The sequence below is a fragment of the Grampus griseus genome, assembly GCF_964374135.1.
Source record: "Grampus griseus genome assembly, chromosome: 11".
NCBI classification, from domain to species: Eukaryota; Metazoa; Chordata; class Mammalia; order Artiodactyla; family Delphinidae; genus Grampus; species Grampus griseus.
Window position 1 is genome coordinate 20633730 of NC_139005.1, and position 26477 is coordinate 20660206.

Below are 26477 nucleotides of genomic sequence, written 5' to 3' on the forward strand. Positions count from 1 at the left end.
ACACTGAGTCAGCTTCCATCCGGAGGGATATATTACTTTAATTTCCCAGACAGTGGGCGAGCAATTTTCTTCAAGGGAGAGGGAGTGGGAGATATTGCCCATCAGTCATAACCTCCCAGAGACTGACAAGTCTGAGTCCACCCGACCTCGACCTCATTTTGCAAGAGCTTTGGTAATCCACCCACAGAATGGAAAGAAGTGGGAGGGGAGATAACATTCTCTCCCTCGTTCCTCGTTCCTGCTTACCACCCCCGACCATATATACACATCATTCTCCCTAACACTATCTGCCTTTCCAAGGCAGATGAACACTGCAGAGAAACAGCAGGGAACTCCTTTCTCAAAGTACTACGGCCAACACCGGCCATTTCGCCATGACTCTGAGGGTCTACAGTGGATGCAGATCTCCCTGCAGGCTGTGCCTCTCATTCCCTCCGCTGCTGGGACAGTGGCCTGCTGTTGCTTCACAGTTCACTCTCTCCCCAGGAATGGCTCTCAACCAAAAGGAGCTGCCTTGCTCTCCTCGGGCAGCCTGCGTCCAGTGACTACTTGAGGTAGGGATACTAAGGCCCTGCACTGTTGCCTCAATTCAGGAAGGGGATCTCAGCTCTAGAACTTCACACGGGGTCTGCTGAGGCCTCTGTTGCAACTGCATCACCGTCCAAGTCTGTCCCCTCTGAGTGGATGCTGACTCTTCCCTGTTCCCTCACTCCCTGATAGGTGTTCCTAGGAGCTCTCGCCAATTAACTCCCTGCACGCATACCTCCATCTCGGAGCCTGTGTAAGGAAATCAATCTACGAGGATTTTGTAGACCGTCAGTGTCCTTTGACAATGAAGGACAGAATCTGGCAGGAGCATCGGTGAGGCTCCTGACAACCCACTAATCATGTGCACAGCTGCTCAGCGAGAGCCCAGAGGGAGCAGGGTGGGTGCGTGCTGAGAGTACCTGCCCACCAGAGGCTCACTGGGAACCTGTGTCTACCACAGCCGCAGCCTAGGGTTGGGAAGATGAGCACCTGGTTCTAGAGCCAGCTGCCTGGGTAGAATCCCACCTCTTTGCCACTTGCTTGGGCATATGACCTTGAGCAAATTCCTTAATCTCTGTGAAATCTGAATACATAATAGTACCTATAAGTTGAATATATAATAGTATCTACCTCATACAAATATATTTAATATTTATATTTTATATATATATATATATATATATATATATATATATATGAATCAAATAGCACCTACCTTATAAGGCTGTTTAAGAGGATTAACTGAGCCAACATGTGTAAAGAGCTTAAATTAGTCCCGGCACATGGTATATATTCAGTAAATGCTAGCTGTCATAAAACATTTGGATAGTCTATGTGTGTATCTTTATTTAGGAACACCCAGGTTACCAGAGCACTTGCACATATTTATCTCCATCCTTCAAGACAGTAAATTTCTTGAGAGCCAAGATAATGTATTTAATGATTAAATAAATACTTATCCACACATTCATACATTTATACACATCTATGTATATGTAAATGCACGTTTATATGTAGAGTACGAGTATGTGTCAAGCTACCTAAAACTCTATTTGTTTTATGTTTATAAGAATCTGAGATTGTAATGACCCTGGGCAGAGTAGCTAGAAAGAACAAAAGTACAGTGCCATTGAGCTCTCCAGGGGTCCACACTCTCCCCTGGGGCTCTGATCCCTCACTTTGAGAAGGCTTCTCTCTAGCAAATAAAGGAATACATTAGAAGACAGAACCCTAGATCTTGGCTTGAACTGCTCAGGCCCATATCTAAAGATGTACCATGGAGACAAAGGGTTATTCTGCTTATCTGGTGCCTGGAATTGTGATGGTTAATAACCGTTTTGATTTGTAGGGTAGTAACTCTGACAGGTTATACTCATGAAAAGCTTGAAACAGAGATGATAATACCTGTGGGTGTAAAAATTTAATCTTTCTTAATATTAAGTTCACTTAAAGCACCCCGAGGTCAACAAGTTGGTGGGTGACACTGAGTTAACCGAAAGTTCTTTAGCCAAATAGTTTCTAAAAACATCAATCCATTCTAAAATAGGGAATCCCTATTACACATAGCATGCCTATTTGGTGCTATTTTTTAACCATTTAGGGAGACATTGCAGTAACATCATAAAAATTCTAAGTTGGAGAAGATGCAGAAGATATGTAGTTTAACCTCCTTCAGAAGTGAAAAAAAAACAAGACTTGGAAAGATTACATGACTTGTCCAAGGTCACACAGAATTTTTTTAATGTTTTATGAATTCTGAATATCAAGCAAAAACCAGATAATTAAATACTTAACGACTTGTGTGTATCTTTTTTTTAATCAATTTTATTTATCTATTTATTTTTTGTTGCGTTGGGTCTTTGTTGCTGCACGCCGGCTTCCTCTAGTTGCGGAGAGTGCGGGCTACTCTTCGTTGTGGTGTGCAGGCTTCTCATTGCAGTGGCTTCTCTTGTTGCAGAGCACAGGCTCTAGGCATGTGGGATTCAGTAGCTGCAGCACGCGGGCTCAGTAGCTGTGGCTCGCGGGCTCTAGAGCGCAGGCTCAGTAGTTGTGTTGCACAGGCTTAGTTGCTCCGCGGCATGTGGGATCTCCCCAGACCAGGGCTCGAACCTGTGTCCCCTGCATTGGCAGGTGGATTCTTAAACCCTGCACCACCAGGGAAGTCCCCACTTGTGTGTATCTTAAGTGATGCAATTGAAGGCAGGGCTATAAAGAGTCCAAGGGGAATCTGAGCTTACATTAGTGCTGTAGGATGCAAAAGAGAAGCCCACTCTGGCTCTTGAGACAATGATTGGACACCTGCCAAGGGTGCTGCACTGTGTGCTTCTGGACTACATGTGCATAGAAAGCACAGGGCAATGATCAATTGACGGTCATTGCCCACTTCAAACAATTCAGAATCTATCCAGAGGCTAGCTGAAAACTGGCTTAAGAAATAACAATGGCATGAGCATTGTTATCAAATACAAGAAACAATAACAATAATGAACATTAGCAGTGTTCTACAGATTACAAAGTATCTTCAAACACAACCCTTTCCATCTTCATAATGGAAAACCACCAGACGAGTAGTCTTGCTGTTGTTATTATTACTACTACCTCCAAACCTGGAGACGTAGGTTGGTTGAGAGAACTACTCCTGTCACTCATCTGAGCCAGGACTCACGTGCAGTTGTCACTCCAAGCCCTGGGCACACTCCCCTAGTCAAAGATGCTGATCCTCAACAGTTTGATGCTCTCTGCTGAGCTCTTGCATCACACACAGTTGAGTATGTAAGGTAAAAAGTGGACTCAGAGATACGAGCCGCTTACTCCATACAGAAGATTACCTCTCTGCCCAGAACAGGGACGCTCACTCCGGAGCCTGTGCTCCGCAATGGGAAAAAGTGTGTGTGAAGGACCAAATCTCTGATTCTTTAGAGACTACCTGATTTAAGCCGTTGAACTGGAATGCATTTGGTGTGGACCTACGGAACTTTTGTACTCTTATACTTGATAAGTTCAGCCCTTGTTTCCTATGAGACCAAAACCACTCAGACTCTTTCCTCAAGAGCTTTTCTGAACTAAGTGTCACACAGACTTCTTCAGTATGTGAAGATGAAGGGATTCGGAGTAACGGGTAGGGCAACTGAATAAGGATCCTCTTAGAATTGTGAGCAGGAAAATGGAAGAATGTTATCACCTGTAATTGCTTTCATTATTGAATCTCCTTGTGCCCTACCTTACCCCATGAACATTCACCATTTTTACTGCCTGACCTAAGCACAGATGTATCTGAGAAAGCAACCATGACTGTGATTTTCAAGTATGTTTATCCAAAAAACCTTATAAATGTGCAGGCTGCTGAAAAAAGAGCTGAAAGGAAGATTGTTATGCTCACCTAAATGTTGCACTGAGGTGTATGAGGACTAAACCAAAGAAAAATGATGGCTATCATATTCCACAAGGGAAATGTGTGTTAAATATTCTTTGTTTAATATTCTACTTAAGTTTTCTTGAACAGGTAAAGCCTTTTTCACTTCTTAAACTGCATTACTAGAGCCTACAGGGAGGCTCAGACCTAAATTTGTTAATAGAATATACTCCGAGCTTAAATGGGTGTATGTGATTTGGGGAAGCAGGTACTTGGTTACTGCTAGATGGATCTCACATTTGCTCCAGTTTGATTTGCGAGAGGCTATTCTTAAATTGTTCTACTTATTAGTTATTCTGATCTCTAGGGTGCCCATTTACGGAATGCTGGAGGGGAGCATAACATTAGGAGCAGAGTTTTCTTAATGCAAAATGGGAAATCTGCATGAACTTTTAAACAGAACTTTGAATGCACTCCAATCTGGAACACATAATTATTTCACGCTGACTGAAATCAAGAAGTAAATATGTGACTATACTCACAGATGTAATTACAAATTACAACCTGTGCCTCATCATTGCCATCTACTCAAAGACACTCTGCTGGATTTCTTAAAACGACTCCTTTTCTCTGTAATTTAATGGAATTTTGAGTATAATGTAACACTATGCCATTTCTAGGCAATTTATGATGCCTGGTGACATTGGTTAGAAGTTGAGGAACGTTTCTGATGACACGAAAATATTTTCACAAGCACACTCAAACATTTTTTTCTCTCCTGTTTATTTAATTGTCCTTTTAAAACCAGGAGAATAGGAATAGCCTACAGTAACTCCTGGATTCCTTTTCAGAAGTGTGACTAAATATTGAAACTCATCATTTGATAAATACAGTTTGAATTATTTTTCCATAAATGCATGATAACCTATGTTTGTCAGAAAGAAACCCATTTGCCACTTTCCTGTCCATTAACTCAGCCTCTGAGATATTGCTTCCGATTTTCCCTTTGTAGCTGGCATCTTTCCACCTAGAAAAATATCATGTCATCTGTGAATCTGAAGTTTTCACTCATTTATAAGAATTTTAAATAAGCCCAATTCTAGTCCTGTCCCCAGGTAATCCTACTAATTGTAATTCTATTTTATTTAGAAAATACTTATTTATGCTTTTGTTTCAGGTCTCCAAACTAGTCATTTATCCATGACAGAATTTGTTCTTCAATCCTTGGATAACTTTTAAAAAGAAAAGTCTTCCTCAAAAACTCTGCCCTGACCAAATGCTTGCTTGTCTCCTTAGAGGAAAATAAACCCTTCCCCCAATAAATTATGTTTCTTGTCATTTAATGAATCTCTACTTAATCTTGGCTTCCAACTGCATTCCAGGTATAGAAATAAAGCATTCTAGGCTATAGTCTCTATTTCAGTAACCCTTCCAATGAATGGGGGCCATTCTGGAAGTCCATCAAGAATGTCCTACCATAGCACTACAACTGGGAAACCTTTTCTTACCTTTTCTCCATGTACACTAATCCTTACATTTTAACACCCAAATTAACTTTTTTCTCCTCTGTGAAGTTCTCTATGATTCATTCTACTCCTGTTTGAGAAGTAACTCATCCTGCTTGCGTGAGCAAAACCAAGTATATTTGAGAATCAGTGACTAGAAACACTTTATCCTCAGAGTCCCGAGGGGTAGAAAACTGGTTGGATGGGCCCATAGAGACATATTAAGGTGAGTAGGCAGAATAGTAGGAGAGTTTTTGTTGAACAGCTTTGACCACTTCATTGCACAGTGGCTTTGGAGTCAAACAAATCTAGGATGGACGCAGCTAAATGAATACAAATTAATTACTTCTATCGATATAAGGCTATTCATGTACTCTATTTCTTCTTGAGTGAGGTCTGCTGATTTGCACCTCTTTAGGAATTTGTCAATTTTATGTGTTGTTTATAATATACCCTCATCATCCTTTAAATGTTGGGGCTGATAAAAAACAAAATTAAGGATAGACTCATTGAATGTGTAAGAAATAAAATTTAATTTGTTGGATTTGTAGTGAGGTTCCCTTTTTCATTTGTAATATTGTTCATTAGTGTTTTCTCTCTCTTTTCTTTTTTCATATTCTGTCTGGATAAAGTTTTGTCAAGTTTATTAATCTTTTCAAATAACCAGTTTTTAATTTATCTGATTTTTTCCTATTGTTTTTCTGTTTACTCTTTCATTGATTTCTGTTCTGATCTTCATTATTACCTTCCTTCTGCTTATTTTGAGTTAAATTTGCTTCTCTTTTCCTAGTTTTATTGATATCCCTGTTTTAAAACCTTTCTTCTTATCTAATATAAGCATTTAATGTTTTAAATCTGTTTCTAAAACTGCTTTGACTTCATCCCACAAGTTTTTATATATACGTTTTATGTTCATTTTCATTCTGTTCAAAACATTTGCTAAATTTTCTTGTGATTTCTTCTTTTACCAATAGATTTAGAATGTGTCATTTGGGGATATTTGGAGATTTTCCAGATAACTTTGTAATTGAATGTTGTTTAATTCCTGCTCTCCATATGGTCCTGAGTTTGAAGTTGTGACTTTATCTCCTCTCTAGGCTATGATGATGAGTCCCTAGTACTATTTGACCCCTGAAATGTGCCCTCCAGCTTTATGCCCCACCCTTTTGCCCTTCAGTAGTCCCCGTGGGGCTCATCTGGATGTGTCTGACTCCTCATCTTCTACATGATGTGATAGAGGAATCACAAGCAATGATAAATTTCATAGGAAATCAAATGTGGATCAATTAAAAGACCACCAAAGTGCATTAAGGGTTTGGAAAAGATTAGACAAATAATATACAGAGTGAATTTCTCAAGAAATACTCATTAACTGAGGAATAGGGCACTGAAAATGTATAATGGGGTTTTACGCAAACTTGAGAATTAACAGAGTTGATGAGATCAAGGTACCAAGGACTTTCAATCGTTAGTAAGACCCTTCTTTGACATAACTCCACAATTCTTTCAAAATTATCTTCCCATTTTTTCCATTTGCTTCTTAGTACAGATATCAAAAGACTGGTATGAATTAGATATTCTATTTGATACCAGAGTCACAGCAGAAAATATTATCAGGTTCAGGAAAGGTGTAACCCTCGTTCTTCATCAATGATTGTAATCACACCTGACATTGGCAATTCCTCTAACATCCAGACAATATCAACTTATTGTTTACAATTATAACTATACAGTACAACCTAATCTATTTCCCAACTTTTCAAAACTTAAATTCATGTTACTAATGTTTCAGGTGTGAGAATTAAAACAAGGAGAAGGTTTTTTTTTTTAATTACAAAGAGTTCTTATTTTTTAGAGATACATACTGAAATATCTGCCCGTAAAATATTTTTATAAAAATGTAAATTTGGAACTACCCTGGTGGCACAGCGGTTAAGAATCCACCTGCCAATGCAGGAGAGACAGGTTCAATCCCTTGTCCAGGAAGATCCCACATGCCGTGGAGCAACTAAGCCTGTGCGCCACAACTACTGAGCCTGCGCTCTAGTGCCCATGAGCCACAATTACTGAGCCTGCGTGCCACAACTACTGAAGCCCACACGCCTAGAGCCCGTGCTCTGCAACAAGAGAAGCCACCACAATGAGAAGCCCGCGCACCTCAACGAAGGGTAGCCCCTGCTCACTGCAACTAGAGAAAGCCTGCACGCAGCAACAAAGACCCAACACAGCCAAAAATAAGTAAATAAAGATAAATAAATATATAAATATATATATAAATTTAACTACTTCTTTACTGAAAGAGACTATACCTGAAAATTTTTTCAATTACTCTCAAATGAAGAGTATGTGATAGAATTTTAATATATCAGTACATGTGGAAAAACAGCTCAAACATATAGGATCTCATGTCTATATCCTCTCCATATAAAGTCTTCAGACAGACATCTCAGACAATGATGTACAAACAAACCAATTCATAAAACCAACTCCTCATAATCTGAGGAAAGTCATAATTGATCTCCATGGAAGCCAGACCCTATGAAGTATATTCTCTTTATGGCATCTGGAGCAAATCACCAACAAACAAGGGATATGTTTAAACAGGCAATTTTAAAAACTTGAGGATGTCACTTAATTTGATTACAGACAAAGCTGGGGCCTACCTTAGGTTGGCCCCCTCAGTGTTTCCTAACTCGTGATTCCCCTTTTAAGACGGCCTGAAAGAAGGAAAAATCGACCAGCCCTGATTAATAAGTTGTGTCTATATGCACAAATGAAGAGGGTAACTTCTGAGCTGAATTTTGTCTCTCTCTACTCAAAAAGCACAGGGTCCTTATCATTTGTAAAAGTAATATGTCTTTCTATTACTGTGTTTTTATTAATATAAATACACCACCAACTGTATTTATAGAGTTCAAACCAGCACAGTTCAAATACTACGAAGGCGCCAGGTATTTCCAGCAATACTTTTGTGGTCACTGATTTTTTTAAATCAGCAAATTAGTTTCTAATGCTGCTGAAGGCGACCAATATAATTTGCTTTTTTGTATTAATGCTATGACACTATCTGGTATCACAAACTGAAAGAGGATTGATTACACTACGTTAAAAGTTTTGGGATATAAGGGTTTTTTTTAATGTTTTATAATCACAAAATATGTCCTAGAGATAAAAATCAGATTCCATTTTATAATCAACGTGCCTTGGGACACTTGGCTGAACCAGAGAAAGGATAAGGCAAAGCAGAAGGAAAGAAGGAAACAAATGGAAGGCTAACATTGAGGTTTTGTCTCTCAGGAAGGACAAAGACCAGTCCTATAATCAAAACTTGTGGTTATGTATTATCGACATGGCAGAGAGACTGAATTTAAAAAAATCTTTCCATCTGTCCACGCTCTGTGTGCTGCTGCTCTGAGGAAAAATAAATATATCCTGGGTTGACACCAAGAATACTGGGTTTACTATTAGTAATGTTCTCACTAAGGTGCCTCAATCAACCCTTCTGCAGTCTAAAAAAATATAAATATATCCTGGGTTGACACCAAGAATACCGGGTTTACCATTAGTAATGTTCTCATGAAGGTGCCTCAATCAACCCTTCTGCAGTCTAAAAAATGTAAATAAAAGTTAGATGACGGATTGTGAATTGATCAGGAGCTTTGATGTCATGTTTAGCATTTGGGTTTTTGTTTCGTTTTGTTTTGTTTTGTTTTGTTTGTTTGTTTGGGCCTGTTCTGCAACTCTTAACAGCTAGAATTCCATTTCAATCACAACAGGAACTAAAGAATTCTGAACACTACACAGCCTCAGTTTTTAAAATGAAGCCTGAAATATCACTTAGAACAATGGCTGGGGAAGAAAACAACCATAAAGTTTGTTTTGTTTGACAGTGACTGACAATGATATCATTGTCTACACATGTATGTCTGTAAATACTGCTGTGCACCATGCAGCTCTTTCCCCTGGAGTATAATCCAGCCCTGGAAATAGTAGATCAACCCGTCACCATGGATACCGAAAAATCTGGCCAAGTGACCTAAAATGTAGATTGTGAATAAAATTGTGTTGGTATCTGTTGCTGCGACTGATGTCAGTGCTCTGTCTTTCTCATTAGGAAGAGTAGCCCTGAAAAGGGGCCCAGTGTTCCCGGAGATCCCAATCCCCATGGGTTCTGCTCTCATCCTTTACCTGCCTTGGCTCCACAGGCTGTCCTGAGGTCCTGGACCCACAGGTTGTGCTGTTCATCCACACAGGAATCCAACGGTACCACTGCTAGTGCCAACTATTTGTCTCTGAGATACTCACATCTGGCCTCTGAAGATTTATTAGTTTCTTTATCTCAACCAAGTGTGAAAAATCTCTTTTACATTTGTTTTGGCTGAAACAAAATGCATGAGCCAGAAAACTAAGAGGAAAACAAGGAATTTAAAAACAAACTTCAATTCGAGTTCTTGTTCTACCTCTAACTCACTACAGACCTTAAGTAGTTACCTGACTTTTCATTATTCACTCAACCAACATGTGCTGAGGGCTTACTGCGCCAGATATGCTTAGGCAACAGGTATGCAAAGAAAAATGGGAAACAGTTCTTGTTCTCAAGGAGCTCACAATGAAAAAGAGAAGACTGACACACACGCCAATGTTCACAATGCTGGGTGAGACAGATCATGATAGGAGGAAACAGAGGAGAAAGAGGGTCATCTCACCAGACTGGGAAGGTCACGATGGGCTTCCAGGAGGAGTAGAGTCTGAAATGAGGCCTGAAGGATGAGTGAGAGACGTTCAGTCCACAGGAGAAGGAGAGGAGAGGAGAGTGCAGAAGGAGGAAAGGGTGAAATGATAATGGACTTGGAAAGGAGAAAATGTTATCCTGGCACACTACTTGACCCAGCATGAAAAAGTGTCATAATAATATAAATGCCATTAGTTAGCTTTTAAAGGCAAACTGTAGATAAAAGTATTGTCGATGGTTTCAAAAACAGTTAATAACATTTCAGTGTTAACACTATTTAACCATGTAAAAGAAAATTATTACATTTACCTTATGACTTAGTTATTCCACTGCTGGGTATTTACCTGAGAGGACTGAAAATGTATGTCCTCACAGAGACTAAAATAAAGATGTTCTTAGCAGCTTTATTCATATTAGCCCAAACTGGAAGCAACTCAAATGTCTATTAACAGTGCAATGAATGTCAAAGTGTGTATATTTATACAATGCAATATTTTTCAGCAGTTAAAAAAAATGCAGCAACATGGATGAATCTCACAGACATTATACTAAGAGGAAAGAAGCCAGACACACACACACACAAAATCCACTGTGACTTTATCTATGTAATTTCTAGAAGAGGAAAATCTATTCCATAATGGAAAAGGTCAGATAAACTGTTGCCTCTGGAAGGGGCAGAGGACTGACTAGGAAGGAGCGCAGGGGTCATTTCTCAGGTGATGAAAATGCTAGAGATGTGGGTTACACAGGTGTAGGTGCTGATTAAAACTCATTGAATTGCACAGGTAAGACATGTGGCTTTCACTGTATGTTTTTGATATAAAAAATGAGAACAAACACTAATTAGTAATTTTGCTTTTTTTCAGTGGTATAAATTAGCCATTCTGAGGCTACCTCCTGTATATTCCGGCTTGAGCAAAATTCTAGGCTTCTGAAAATAATGGGAGCCAGGTTTTTTGTTGTTGAGGGATGGGATAACCAACACAGAAAGTAAGAGGACTCTGCTGTGCAATACGGCAGCTATTAGCCACATATGGCTCCTGAACCCTTGAAATGTGGCTAGACCAAACTGAAGATGTGCTGTAAGCATCAAATACACACTAGCTTAGGAAGAACTTACTACAAGGGGAAAAAAAGTGCAACATCTCACTAATAACGTCTTATTTGATTATATGTTGAAATGGTAAAAATTAGGATACATTGTGTTAAATAAATACATTATTAAAATAGATTTAAATTGTTTCTTTACTCTTTTAAACATGGCAACTAGAAAGTTTATAATTACATATGTGGCTCACACTTGTACCCATTGCACAGTACTAAACTATAATGTAGCTTGTGCTGTTGGACTGGAATTGCAGCTATTATATTCCAATATGTGAACTCATAGTTTGATCTATCTATCTATCTACTTACCTTTTTTCCTCTGAAAGGGCCTGGAAATAATGCCATACCAGTAGAAATGAGCACACTTAGCACTCAGATATTGGTATCATTCTCTATTAAAACAAAATATAGCTGCTTGGAGAAATGGTTGATTTCAGGGCTGGGGCAGAGAAAGTACAAGATGAGCTTGGAACATCATACTTCACAAAAAAGTAAAGGATTTTTCAAAAAATAATGGGGTATGTAAAAATGACACAGAAGGATTACTGGGGCTTCCCCTAGCCAAATCTAGGCTAATTTGAGCATCAAAATAAATGACGATAGTAATGGATCATAACCTATTTAATAAAATAAGAATCCGTGAGTCCCTATCCAAATAAATAAATAAGTAAGAAGGGACAGTGCTTCCTTAGAGTAGAATATCAACTAATAAAGAAAAACAATCATGGAGACAGAAGATCATCAATGGATACTAAAACTAGTTGGGTAAAAGTTTTATGAGAAATAACATTATTTACCTATTTTCAAAGTGTCTCCCCACATATTAATTTCAAAGAAAAAAATATATATTTAGTTTAGAAGAAGAATTTTTCAAAAAGACACATGCACCCCAATGTTCACTGCAGCACTATTTACAATAGCCAGGATGTGGGAGCAACCTAAATGCCCATCACCAGACGAATGGATAAAGAAGATGTGGTACATATATACAGTGGAATATTACTCAGCCATAAAAAGGAACGAAACTGGGTCATTTGTAGAGACATGGATGTCATACAGAGTGAAGTAAGTCAGAAAGAGAAAAACAAATATCATATATTAATGTGTATATGTGGAATCTAGAAAAATGGTACAGCTGAACAGCTTTGCAAGGCAGAAATAGAGACACAGATGTAGGGAACAAATGTATGGACACCAAGGGAGGGAAGTGGAGGGGGCGTGGTGGGATGATTGGGAGTTGGGATTGACATATATACAGTAATATGTATAAAACAGCTAACTAATAAGAACCTGCTATAAAAAATAAATAAATAAAATTCAAAAAAAAGAATAATTTTTGAACTTTACAATTGAAAGAATTATCAAGATAAACCCAGAATTAATTATACAATCTTGCTGCCTTTGAGTTTTTAAATATCACTGAGAGATTAAAACTATCCCCCAACCCCAAATCTGATGAAGGAAAATTAACCTTATCTAAGTGTGGTTTATGAATCACCCTTAGAATCATCTGAATTCTTTTTACAAAATCTTTATAAGATATAAGAGGCAGAAAGCCTTCAAGCCTTCACATCCCAAGGAACATGGCAGCAGTGGGTGCAATTAAAAATATTATTTACAAGGCTTCCCTGGCGGTGCAGTGGTTGAGAATCTGCCTGCCGATGCAGGGAACGCGGGTTCGTGCCCCGGTCTGGGAAGATCCCACATGCCGCGGAGCGGCTGGGCCCGTGAGCCATGGCCGCTGAGCCTGTGCGTCCGGAGCCTGTGCTCCGCAACGGGAGAGGCCACAACAGTGAGAGGCCCACGTACCGCAAAAAAAAAAAAAAAAAAAAATTATTTACAGAACTAATTAGCAAATTTAATCAGGAAACAAGTGAGAATAAGAATACATAAAATTACAATGTAATTTTTCATAGTTATACTTCTTATTGTTACTTTTTAAAATGATATAATTTTAAGTAGTGTCAGAAATCTTTTGTAAACCTTGCACTGACAGTTCTAAAAAATACTTCATGTAATTTTGAAAACAATAATGATTATAAAGTTAAAAAAATTTCATAGTGACAGGTCAAAAAATAGGAAACTACCTATAAAATTAGATATTCTATATATATATACGTTTTTTGGTCACACAGCATGGCTTGTGGGATCTTAGTTCCCCGACCAGGGATTGAACCTGAACCTGGGCCCCAGCCGTGAAAGCACAGAGCCCTAACCACTGGACTGCCAGGGAATTCCCCTGGATATTCTATTCTTAAACAGACTGTACAACAAAAAAGCCAAGTTTATTGCCCAGCTAAATAACTTTGATATTAAAAAAACAATAATGCCATTACCTACACATACACAATAGGCAGAACAATTTAAATCAAGTAACAAATAGGCACTAACTATGATATCTAGCCTCAAAATTAAAAATTCAATCGTATGTCAATAGCTGTATAAACACAAGAAGATCAAGTTGATTTATTTATTAATTTGTCTGTTTGATTATTTATAAGATAACCTCTTTGGGGTGTGGCCAAGATGGCAGAGTAGGAAGACTCTGAGCCCACCTCCTCCCATGGGCACACCAAAATTACAACTACTTACAGAATAAAAATCTATGAGAACGACCTGAAGATTAGCAGAAAAGATCTTCCACAACTGAAGACATAAAGAAGGAACCACACCAAGACAGATAGGAGTGGCAGAGATGCAGTATAGTCAGGACCAACACCCCCGGATCAGCGACCCTAAAGGGAAGAATATCACAACTGCAGAAGTCCTCCCCAAAGAGCGAAGGGTCCAAGCCCTACATCAGGCTCCCCAGTCCAGAGGTCATGCACAAAAAAGACGAGCCCCCAAAACATCTGGCTTTGAAGGCCATTAGGAAACAAAGACTCCACTTTTAAAGGGTGCAAAAGAGTTTCACATGCTCTGAGTATGAGCAAAGAGGCAGTAGTTTGAAAGTAGCCTGGGTTAGACCTACTTGCTTATCTTAGAGAGACTGCCAGAGAGGCAGGAGGTAACTGGGACTCCGCCTGAGAACAGAGACTCTGATGGCAGCCAATTTTGGAGCTCGATCTACCTTGATGACACCTGCACTGGCAAGCACCATTTTGGAATCCTCCCTCTGGCCTAATAGGTGCTGGAGCTTAAGCTGCCCACCAGTGGGTCCACAGCCACTGCAAGAGACAGAACCTCACAGCCAACTGAGCCAAAGGCAAACCCCAACTACCAGCACGCCCAAAGTAATCGACCCCACCACAACAAATAAACCCATGCAGCCCACATATGGGGCACCCCTAAAGCATATCATTATGGTGACCACAAGAAAGCATGCTGATGGGCCCCAAAGGACATCTCCTATATAAGGCCACTTCTCCAATATCAGAAGACATAACCACCTACCTAATACACAGAAATAAACACAAAGAATTAGACAAAATGAGGAGACAGAGGAATATGTTCCAAATGAAGGAACAAGACAAAAACCTCAGAAAAAGAATGAAGTGGAGATAAGCAATCTACCTGCTTAATTAATGATGGTCATGATTAAAGGTGCTCACCAAAGTTAGGAGAAGAATGGATGAACACAGTGAGAATTTCAACAAAAGAGTTAGAAAGCATAAAGCAGTACCAAACAGAGCTGAAGAATACAATAACTGAAATAAAAAATACACTAGCAGGAATCAACAGTAGATAGATGATACAGAGGAATGGGTCAACAAACAGGAAGACAGAGTAGTAGAAATCACCCAAGTTGAACAGGAAAAAAAAAGAATTTAAAAAAATGAACCCAGTTTAAGAGACCTCAGGGACAACCTCAACTATACTAACATTCACATTATAGGGGTCCAAAAAGGGGCAGAAAACTTATCTGAAGAAATAAGAGATGAAAACTTCCCTAACTTGGAAAGGAAACAGATATCCAGGTTCAAGAAGGACAGAGTCCCCAACAAGATGAATCCAAAGAGGTCCAAAGCAAGACATATTATAATTAAAATGACAAAAATTAAATATAGAGAATATTAAAATCAGCAAGGGAAAAGAAATTAGTTACATACAAGCATACTCCCATAAGGCTATTAGCTGACTTTTCAGCAGAAACTGCAAGCCAGAGGGAGTGGTATGATACATTGAAAGGAAAATCCTAAAACCAAGAACATTTTACCTGGCATATTATTCAGATGTAAAAGACAAATAAAGAATTTTATACACAAGCAAAAGTTAAAAGAGTTCATCACTAAACTAGTCTTACATAAAATGTTTAAAGGGGCTCTTCTAAGCAGAAAAGGTTACAACTAGAAATATGACAATTATGAAAGACAAAAGTCTCATTGGTAAAGGCAAATATACAGTACAGGTGATATATCAACCAAGTATAAAGCTAGTAGGAAGGTTAAAAGACAAAAATAGTAAACTTATCTATATCCACAATAACTAGTTAAGGGACACACAAAACCAAAAGATGTAAAATACAATGTCAAAAACATTAAACATGGAGGGTGGGTAAAAATATAGGGTTTTTAGAATGCATTCAAACTTAAGAGATCAATTTAGAATAATCATATATAAGATATTCTTCAAATCACAAGAAGAAAAGAACAATAACAAACTGAAAAAAATTCACAAAATGGCAATAAGCACATACCTATCAATAATTACTTTAGGGCTTCCCTGGTGGCGCAGTGGTTGAGAGTCCGCCTGCCAATGCAGGGGACACAGGTTCGTGCCCCGGTCTGGGAAGATCCCACACGCCATGGAGCGGCTAGGCCTGTGAGCCATGGCCACTGAGCCTGCGCGTCTGGAGCCTGTGCTCCACAACAGGAGAGGCCACAACAGTGAGAGGCCTGTGTACCACAAAAAAAAAAAAAAAATCCTCAACAAAATACTAGGAAAGTGAATTCAGCAGTACATTAAAATGATCATACACCATGATCAAGTGGGATTTATCCACAAATCAATATCCACAAATCAACCTATGTGATACACCACATTAACAAATAGAAGAATAAAAATCATATGATTATCTCAATAGATGAAGAAAAAGCTTTGGACAAAATTCAACATCAATTTTATGATAAAAACTCTCAACAATGTAGGCATACAAGGAACATACCTCAACATAACAGAGGTCATATATGACAAACCCACTGCCAACATCATACTCAATGACGAATAGCTGAAATCATTTCCTCTAAGATCAGGAATAAGACAAGGATGCCCACTCTCACTACTTTTACTCAACATAGTATTGGAAGTCCTAGCCACAGCAATCAGACAAGAAAAAGCAATAAAAAGAATCCAAATTGGAAAGGAGGAAGTAAAACTGTCACTGTTTACAGATGACATGATACTATATATAGAAAATTCTAAAGATGGCACCCCAAAACTAGTAGAACTCATCAATAAATTCAGTAAAGTTGCAGGATACAAAATTAATATACAGAAATCTGTGGCATTTCTATACGCTAATAATGAACTGTTGGAAAGAGAAATTAAGAAAACAATCTCATTTACAATTGCATCAAAGAGAATAAAATTCCTAGGAGTAAATCTAACCACTGAGGTAAAAGACTTGTACTCTGAAAACTATCAGACATTGATGAAAGAAACTGAAGAGGATACAAACAAATGGAAAGATACACTCTGCTCATGGATTGGAAGAATTAATATTGTTAAAGTGACTATACTACCCTATGTAATCTACAGACTCAGTGCAATCCCAATGGCATTTTTCACAGAACTAGAACAAACAATTCTAAAATTTGTGTGGAAACACAAAAGACCTCTAATAGCCAAAGCGACCTTGAGAAAGAACAATGCTGGAGGTATCACAATCCCTGGTTTCAAACTACACTACAAAGTTACAATAATCAAAACAGTATGGTACTGGTAGAAAAACAGACACATAGATCAATGGAACAGAATAGAGACCCCAGAAAGAAACCAAAGTTCATATGGTCAATTAATCTACAACAAAGGAGGCAAAAATATACAACTGGGAAAAGACAGGCTCTTAAATAAATGTTGTTGGGAAAACTGGACAGCTACATGCAAAAGCATCAAACTGGACTACTTTTTCATACCATATACAAAAATAAACTCAAGATGGATTAAAGACTTAAATGTAGGACCTGAAACCATAAAAGTCCTTTTAAAAAAAAACCCATAGTAAGTAATTTCTTTGACATTGGATTTAGCAATATATTTTTTTGATCTGTCTCCTCAGGCAAGCAAAACAAAAATAAAAAAATAAACAAATGGGACAATATCAAACTAAAAGCTTTCGCTTAGTGAAAGAAATTGCCAATAAAATGAAAAGGCAGCCTATTGAGTGTAAGAAGGTATTTGCAACTGATATATGTGATAATGGGTAATACCTGAAATACACAAAGAATCCATACAACTCAACATCAAACAAACCAGCAACCTGATTCAAAAATGGGCAGAGGACCTGAACAGCCATTTTTCCAAAGGAGGTATGCAAATGACCAACACACATATGAAAAGATGCTCAACAACTCAAATCATCAGGGAAATGCAAATCAAAACCACAATGAGATACCATCTCACACCTGTCAGAATGGCTATCATCCAAAAAAGACAACAAATAACAAGTGTTGGCGAAGATATGGTGGAAAAGGAACCCTGTGCACTGTAAATTGATGCAGCCACTATGGAAAACAGTTTGCAGTTTCCTTAACAAATTAAAAATAAAACTACCATATGATCCAGAAATTTCACTTCTGGGTATTTTCCCAAAGAAAACCAAAACACTAATTCCAAAAGATATATGAACCCCAATGTCCATTGCAGCATCATTTAAAATAGCCAAGATATGGAAGCAACCTAAGTGTCCATGGATGGATGAATGGATAAAGAAGATGTGCTACACACACACACACACACACAATGGAATATTACTCACACATTAAAAATGAAATCTTGCCATTTGTGACAACATGGATGACTCTAGAGGGCATTTTGCTAAGTGAAATAAATCAGACAGGAAAAGAAAAATACTGTCTGATCTCACTTATATGTGGACTCTAAAAAACAAAACAAACAAACAAAGCAAAATGAAAACAGACTCATAGATACAGAGAACAGATGGATGGTTGCTAGAGCAGAGGCAGGTGGAGGGCTGGGTGAAACAGGTGAAGGGAATTAACAGTATAAATCTCTAGTTACAAAATGAATAACCCCCAGGGATATAATATACAGCATAAGGAATATGATCAATAATATTGTAGTAACTTTGAATGGGGACAGATGGTACTTGACTTACCGTGGTGTTCATTTTGTAATATATATGCAAATGTCAAATTACAATGTAGTATACCTGAAACTAACACAATATTTTACATCAACTATATTTAAATTTTTAAAAAGATAACTTCTTTTCAAAAGATTTTAGTTGCTTACAACAGAGGGCCTGCAGAATCTGTATCAAAATGAAATACAAAAACTTACCATGTTAGACCTGTGGCAGGTTCGGACATGAAGAGGAAGCTGCTTGCTTTCCAGAGTTCTCTGAAAAAGCAAAAGAATGCCCATGATATCTAGTAGTTGACTCCAAGGGAGCTTAAAAAGACAAAAGGAAACTTCTTTATGAAAGAGTTAAGTGCTATCATCAGGAATGCGGGTAGGAGTGCAGGAATAAAATTTGAATAAATAAATAAATGGCAAGAAAAACTGGCAGAGACTATGCATCTTTGAACTTCAAATTAACATTTGTCATAAGCTTCAAAAGAGTCCTAAAGTCTTCACTGTCCAAAACCTCCTGGCCGTCACTAAAACACTTCATGAGGCCGGTGAAGTAACATATTTCACAGGTTCTGTAACACTTAGAAGACCAAGAAAGAACAAACCATCCTGATCTTTAGGTAAATATGGCATCATCTGCAAGTAGAACATAATCAGATTTATTTGATGGTCAAACCCTTCAGAGCTGCAAATAATTTACTGTGTTTTATTAAATTTATTTTCTTCATATTTTGAAAAGAAGAAAATAGTACACTGGCGTGTGTGTGTGTTCGTGCTTCTGTGTCTATGTGGAAAATAGCAAGGTTGGCTAATGGAAGAAGAGCATAAAAGACTTTTTTGCAAAATCAACTGAAGGTGTCTACAGTGACTACTTTAAAAGTATGATCATCTTTAAAAAAATTTTTTTTAACAGTTTAAAACATTATGAAAGAGAAAGAAAATTCAGACCAAGGGAAAAAGAGATAATGTAAGCATGCCAACTCTGAGAATTGTCGGAGTTGCCATGGTTATTTCAAATCTGCTTTGAGCTTCCTAGCAGCCAGGACAATGGGCTCACTGAATTACAAAGCTTTGTTACTGGAATAAGAAAATATTCTAGTTCCTCAGAAAAAGAAAGGCTTTCCTTGATTTTAAATTCCAAAGGTATCTCTCATGTGAAGAAAAAGAATACGGTATAATATAGTATATACTATCTTCAATTGGATTTTTATTGCTAACATCAAATGATTGTTTAAAGCACTGCTGCTTATTGAAGGCATTTCTGGGAGGTCTAAGGAATCCCCACTAAACATACAGCCCTCCCATGCTCTAGAAATATCACTGTTCTCTGGAGAACACATTAGGATCTTCATGGTACACCTAAGTGAATATATTTTTCCACTTGATTGTATCCTGTCACATAAACATAATCAATAGAATCAACTGTCACAAAATTCATTGATTAGTTTTTTAGATGAACACAGGAACTAAGGCTCTGAAAGTTGGAAAGGATTTCAGAGAGCTCTTGGTCCAATAATAAATTATAGCAGCTAATGTCACAAAAGGCATCTCTGACAATCAGTATAGGAATTTGGCATGCAGGCTGTCATGGACAGTTGGATCACTCTCTCACAAGCCCATCTATCTACTCCACTGCTGTAGACAGTTGTTTTATTATGTTATGCTGAAAACTACTGGACTATAATTTCCACCCGCTTTTTTTTTTTTTTTTTTTTTGCGGTACACGGGCCTCTCACTGTTGTGGCCTCTCCCGTTGCGGAGCACAGGCTCCAGATGCGCAGGCTCAGCGGCCATGGCTCACGGGCCCAGCCGGTCCGTGGCATGTGGGATCTTCCCGGACCGGGGCACGAACCCGTGTCCCCTGCATCGGCAGGCGGACTCTCAACCACTGCGCCACCAGGGAAGCCCTCCACCCGCTTTTAAAGTCTGTCCTCCAGATCAACTGAGCAGCTCTCAAGTATAAGAAGACACTTTTGCTTTACCACTTCCGTCTTACCTTCCCTAAGCTAAACATCTTCAGTTTATGCTATTCGTCCATTTAAAATGATGCTGATTACTTTAAAAGTCATATAACACTTTAAATTTTTTTCAGTGCTTTGTATACATGACCTCATTTTTACCCTTACATCTATGAATGCTCTACAACAGGTATTTTAATCATGAGAACACTAACTGGCCCCTAGATCATACCACTGATTTATGGCAGAATGTAGACTAGAAGCTTGGCCTCTTCATTTTCTTCCTATCTCTGTGTTTAAACGATCAGTTTACTACACTGAACACTCATTAACCGCAGTGAATATTCAAGAGAAGAAAGTCTGAAGACATTTTACTCATGTTAAGAAAATAATCAGGAAGACTCATTTATGGTAACTAATACTTGTAAATTTACAATTTTTCCAAGTGTTAAGAATTTTATATAGGTGTTTGGAACTTCTGAAAGAGATATTTTTAAAGTTTTTCTCTCGTTTTTAGCTAAAATTTTGACGAAACTACAGGTCTGAGTTCAGGTTCATGTTTAAGTTTGAGTTCAGGTTTAAGTTTGCTGATTATCCCAACCATAAAATAATAAAACTAATATAAACCCTCTGGTTTGCCAAATAAAAATAGAATTCTTTGAGTAATAAAAATGTGTGAAGGTTCTAGGACTTTATGTACGTCAGTCAGTTCAGATACCATTCTCCTGCTGTTATTTTTTCCTATATTCATTTTCATCCACTCAATTATTGAGTTCCTGGGCATCTTCTGCTTTCTCTTTTGTGTTCCTAGCAAGAATTATCGGAATTCAAACATTTTCCCTTAAACAGCGACAACAAAAATCCACTGAACACATAAAACTTCACCTGTTGGGGTAAAATCCTCAAGGGCCCTAGAACTATATATACGGTACTCAAAGGCACAGAAGCAGCAGTCATTAATGGTCTGTAATTAAAATCTCAGCTTTAAAATGTGCCTCCAGGGGCATTTCAACAAAGTCCAACTTAAAGAACTTTCACTGTGCCAAGGAGGTGCGCTACTAAGCACGAGCACATTGGAAAGTCAAGTGGTGAGAGCCCACCCTCGTCCACTGTAGGAGGCCGTGTGCATCACTGCGGGAACTCCCGGAGCGCAAGCTGACACGGCAGCGACAGGGCAGAAGGAGAACTGAAGAGGCTCTGCACTTCTACGGACATGGAGCACAAACCTCTGAGGATGTGATGAATTGAGACTAATAGCAGGTTGAACTACTGGAAATATTAGTCTGATTGCACATTGTTTAAGTAGAATGAGCCTGCTCTTCAGTGTCTTTTTTCCTTTCCAAATGTGTCCAAATGTCAATTTGAGCCATTTTCCTAAGGAACAAACTAAATGGCCATCAGAATATAGAAAACGAAAACGAGTCAAAATGGCCACAGAGAGAAGCAGACTCGGAAGCCACGTGTGAAATTTAGATCAACCAGCCTCTGCTCGGGATACTGACTCAGCCACCAGCCAGGCCCACTTCCAGTGTTTAGTCTTGCAGGCAATCCCCTGTCATTGGGCACCAGTAATTCAAGTTACCATGCTACCAAAATACGGCATTGGTTCCTTCATCCTGCATCTTCCTGGGATTCTTTACTACTCCTCAATCTTGGTCGTGCTTTCTTTCTAGAAGTGACAAAACCATATATATTTGGCTGCGCAGTGTGGCACACGGGATCTTAGTTCCCTAACCAGGGATCAAACCCGTGCCCTCTGCAGTGGAAGCGCCACAGCCTTAACCACCAGACTGCCAGGGAAGTCCCAACAGAATCGTTGAAACGGAGCAGGCTTTAGAGGGAAATAGTCTGCTTTTATGCTAGGTTCGCCTACTTACAGGGAAAGGATGTTTATTCCAGGCTCCTGATGTTTTTCCTTGCATCTAGAGAGACCTCAGCTCATGTAACATTCCCAACCTCTTTACTCTTTCACCACTCTGCCTCAGAGAATGAAAAGCAAATTATGTGAATGGTAACTTTGAGAAGAGTAAATAGGGCTTGCTAAGCTCAGCCCCTGCCGTGCTCTCCTTCCTTGAGGAATGGCCACAGTAATGCCCATATTCATGTCTTATCTTCCATGTTGGAAATTTTCCAAGGGGAGGGCCCCACAGGAGGAGACATGTCCACCTGGCCTGGCCCGATAGACCGGTCTGTTTCTGACCAGCAGCACTGGGAAGCCCACAGCTGCTGCACTCCTAAGCCACATCATCTCTCCCAGCCTGAATCAGTAATAAGTATGGTACTCTGATCTCCATCTTGCTCCTTGTCTATCTCTTAAGTGGCTTGGAGCTCAGGACCATGTTTTAACTGTGTTGACCTTGCAAAGCTATTTTACTACAGTCATCATTATCCACTCACATTTGTCAAGTTTTTGAACATCTTTTTCCTCTTCTGGATGTTATTTTACCTACCTGGCAGGAATGTGAATGTAAAGTGCCTAGCACAGGGCTTGGCCTTCAATTAAAGTTTACCTTCCTTTGCTTTTTTTAATTTTAATTTAGTCATCACCTGTTGTCTTGATTCCTTCTTCCCTTTAATTTCCTCCAATAAATTGGCTTCTTCTGTCTTGCATCATTGTCTTCCACACTTTCTTATTTCTTCTTTCTGTCTCTAGGCACTGCCCTAAATCAACCTAAATTTAGTTCTTAAAGTGTGGTCCCAGAACCAGTAGCGTCAGCATCTTTTGGGAATTTGGTGGAAGGGAAACTCTCAGGCCCTATCCCAGATCTGCTGAATCAGAAACTGTTGGTGGGGGGCTAGCAATTTGTATTTTTACAAGCCCTCCAGGTAATTCTGATGCATGGTCAAGGCTCAGAAGCAGAGGCCAACATCATTCAGTTTCTGCTCAGTTCCATGATTTGTCTCTGCCCACATACTTTTCTTTTTGTGCCTTACTCTCTTTGTGATTACCAACCATTTTGTTTGGTATCATTATCCATTGTTTCATACCTGAAAGCCCTGATACCCTCCATCTCCATCCAGAAAGGGGGGGAAAAGGGTGACCATTTGGCCCTCAAATGATTTAAAATTAGGATCTATGGTCTCTTTTATACAGATTTTTTTGGTCCACCCCAAATTATTATACCTAACTTATTGAAAATTTAGGCAACTCAGTTTGTTTTAATTTAGTTTACCAAGTTTTCATTTTCGAAGCCACTGTATAACATAAACCCACTCACAAATCTGCAAGCCTTTGCTCTGTGTTTTGTTTTTAACGGGTAAATAGAAAATCTCCTACCACAGGAAACTACAGGTAGCACTGAAAAAAACTGGTTTTCACAGCACTGGTTTCCGAACAACTTGAAAAGCATCAAGCAACTCAATTATCCTAAAATTGTCATCCAATTTGCTTCTCTGTGGGAAAGCTAGTATTCTTATGTCATGAAGACCAAGAAATTATTTGCTTTCTGGAATATGTGAATATTTTCCTTCCTACCACTGCCGAATCTCTGAAAGAATATCTAGGGGCAGCAAGGATGGGATGGGCATTGGGACCAGGGGCAAGGGGAGAAGAGGTAAATGGGAGCTGAGAAAAAAAAAAAGATGCTTTTCATTTCAAATGACCCCCAAATGTCACTATTTAATTTGATGAATAAGTTTTAAAATTATCCTTTAGTAAATTTTAGCTAAGTCTAGGTACTTCAAATAATTGGATGGTTCAGGTACTTATTAACTTTCCTCCTTCCATTCCTCAAATATTGATGCAAATTAATTTTCAATCAACAAAATTTATAGACATGCATAAGTCTATAATAAATTAGTGTTCATGTGCAACATTTTGGGGAAATGTCATTCTTTCTCATGCCATTCATTAGGATGCATTTTGAGGGGAAGCAAGTCAACCACTTAAGTTGTAATGAAAAGCATTTAGTATTTATTAGTGTGTAGGAGTCTTGTTCTCAAAGGAGCATTTCACAGCTATTATTCATTCAATCTCAGTTCCCCTGGGAGGGAGGGAAAGGGTGCCCAGTGAGACAGTCCATGAGTTGAGTCATTGTTCAGATCCATTCCAAAGGACTACTCAGTTTCAACTAAACCCCTTAGGTTCAAGTTAAGATTCTCTGGCTAAGGCTTTTCTCTGTGATCTACTCCCACTGCAAACAGCTCAGACATCACTTACCTGGCCTCCGATCACCTTCCCCCTACAAGACCCTGGGACGCATACAGGGACAAGAAACCTTGAGGAACAAGAGCCTTCCAGGATAAAGCAGCTGCATCTTCAGATTTCTTCTGAGATCCCCACAGTCCCCATGACAGCCAGATCTTACACCTTATTTTCAATATTCCAAGATCTTTCATTTGGTGATAGTGATGATAGAAGTCCTCCTTTCTGATTTTATCTTCATCGATTTCTATCTTTTGTACTTCCTTCACCTTACAGAAATGACACTTCTGTCTCATTTCTTTCTTAAGTCTTCTTTCTAATCCTAGCTAGTCAAGTTCCCTCTGGTTTCCCTTGCTCTACCAACCAGTCTGGACTCCAGGACGAGTTGCTTCAACACTGTCTTCTTGAACAGTCCTTCCACGTGTTACCTTTTCTGGAGTCTTTCATGTTAATCTTAGCCTCTTTCAACTTCTTTTCCATCTCCACACCTAAGCTACCAAACTTTTGGGGAAGACTCCAAACCCATATCAAATACTTTTCCTCAGCAGTCCTTTCAGACACTCCAGTGGACTTTGTACAGCTTCACGCATGATGGTTACTGGTTTACCCCCCTAAAATGCCCCGTTGTTATTCCAGCTTCCTTATTCTATATAGTTAACCTCGCCACTTAATGTTATCACGTCCTTTTTGGCCTCCCCCTTCAAATTTTCTTTGTGTGTCCACTCTTTTCTTCCTCATTGTTCCAGAGGGAGCTGTGCCCCTTCTATATTCAATTTAGGCATCCCTTCAACCTTTTCTCCATTCCTTTCCTCAGCTCTCTGTCTCCTCTCTTCATCTCCATCTCTTGAATGCTTCTGTTAGGCCTACAAACACTCTCAGTATTCTATGAAAAACAACAAGCAAGGAAGCAGACAAATGTTGGTCTCCTTTCCAGGGCAAATCTATTTGCTCCTGGACCTCTTGAAAACTGGCAAATGCCGCACTGTTTCATAGAAATCTCTTTCTTGGGGGCCACCAATGACCTCTAGTCACCAAATCCAATGAACTGTTTTATCTCCAGTTTACCTGATCTCTCTGACATGTCTGCTGTCACCAACTCACTCCTTGCTTGGCTTTTGGGACACCCACCGTGTTCTACCTGTGCCTTCTTTCCTCCCTTCAGGGATTCCTTCCTCTCCCAACTTATCGAAGTCATCTTCCACAGGTGCTTTCTCCAGACCTCTTTTCTCGAATCTCTTCTTGACTTCCTCAACTCCCACATTTTAAACTACTGCTTCTTGTGGATTATTCCAAGAATCTAAATTCCAACTGCCATTGGACATTTCTACCTTGAACATTCTAGAAGAAGGTTTGCAAAACTAATTCTATAAAGGACAGCTAGTAAATGTGTTAGGCTTTGCAGGCTGTACGGTCTCTGTCATGACTGCTGAACTCTCGCTGTTGTGGTGTGAAGGCAGCCACAACACATAAATGGAAGGGTGTGTCTGTGTTTCAATAAAACTTTATTTACAGACACTAACATTTGAATTTCATAGAATTTTCATGTATTACGAAATACTCTTCTTCTTCGGAATTTTAAAAAATCATTTAAAAATGGAGAAGTCTTTCTTAGCTCTTAACAAAACAGGCAGCAGGCTGGATTTGGCCCTCCGACCGGCTGGCCCATCCCAGAGGCATTGCCACAGTCACATGCTCCTCAGCCATTTACTCCTCCTTCCCCATTGTGATACTGTTTCCTCTTTAAGGCTGTCTTTATTTTTGCCTTAAGTTAAGAGTTGTGTGCCGTGTAATTTCCTGCAGGTACAGACTTCTTCTAGAGTGGGCTTAGGAAAAACAAATATTAATAAAGTATTCCCATGTCCAGATAAGGAAGCTGAGGCCCAGCTTGGATCTGTCG

The 26477-nt window shown here is 39.0% G+C and overlaps 1 long non-coding RNA gene across 1 annotated transcript in view; it reads right to left on the minus strand.

Moving 5' to 3' along the window:
* Positions 1-26477, minus strand: part of LOC309830296 — a 125305-nt gene that overhangs the window by 93124 nt on the left and 5704 nt on the right. The window contains exon 2 of the long non-coding RNA XR_014297470.1: positions 18686-18745. This is a non-coding gene — a long non-coding RNA (uncharacterized lncRNA). The remainder of the gene's footprint in view (positions 1-18685; positions 18746-26477) is intronic.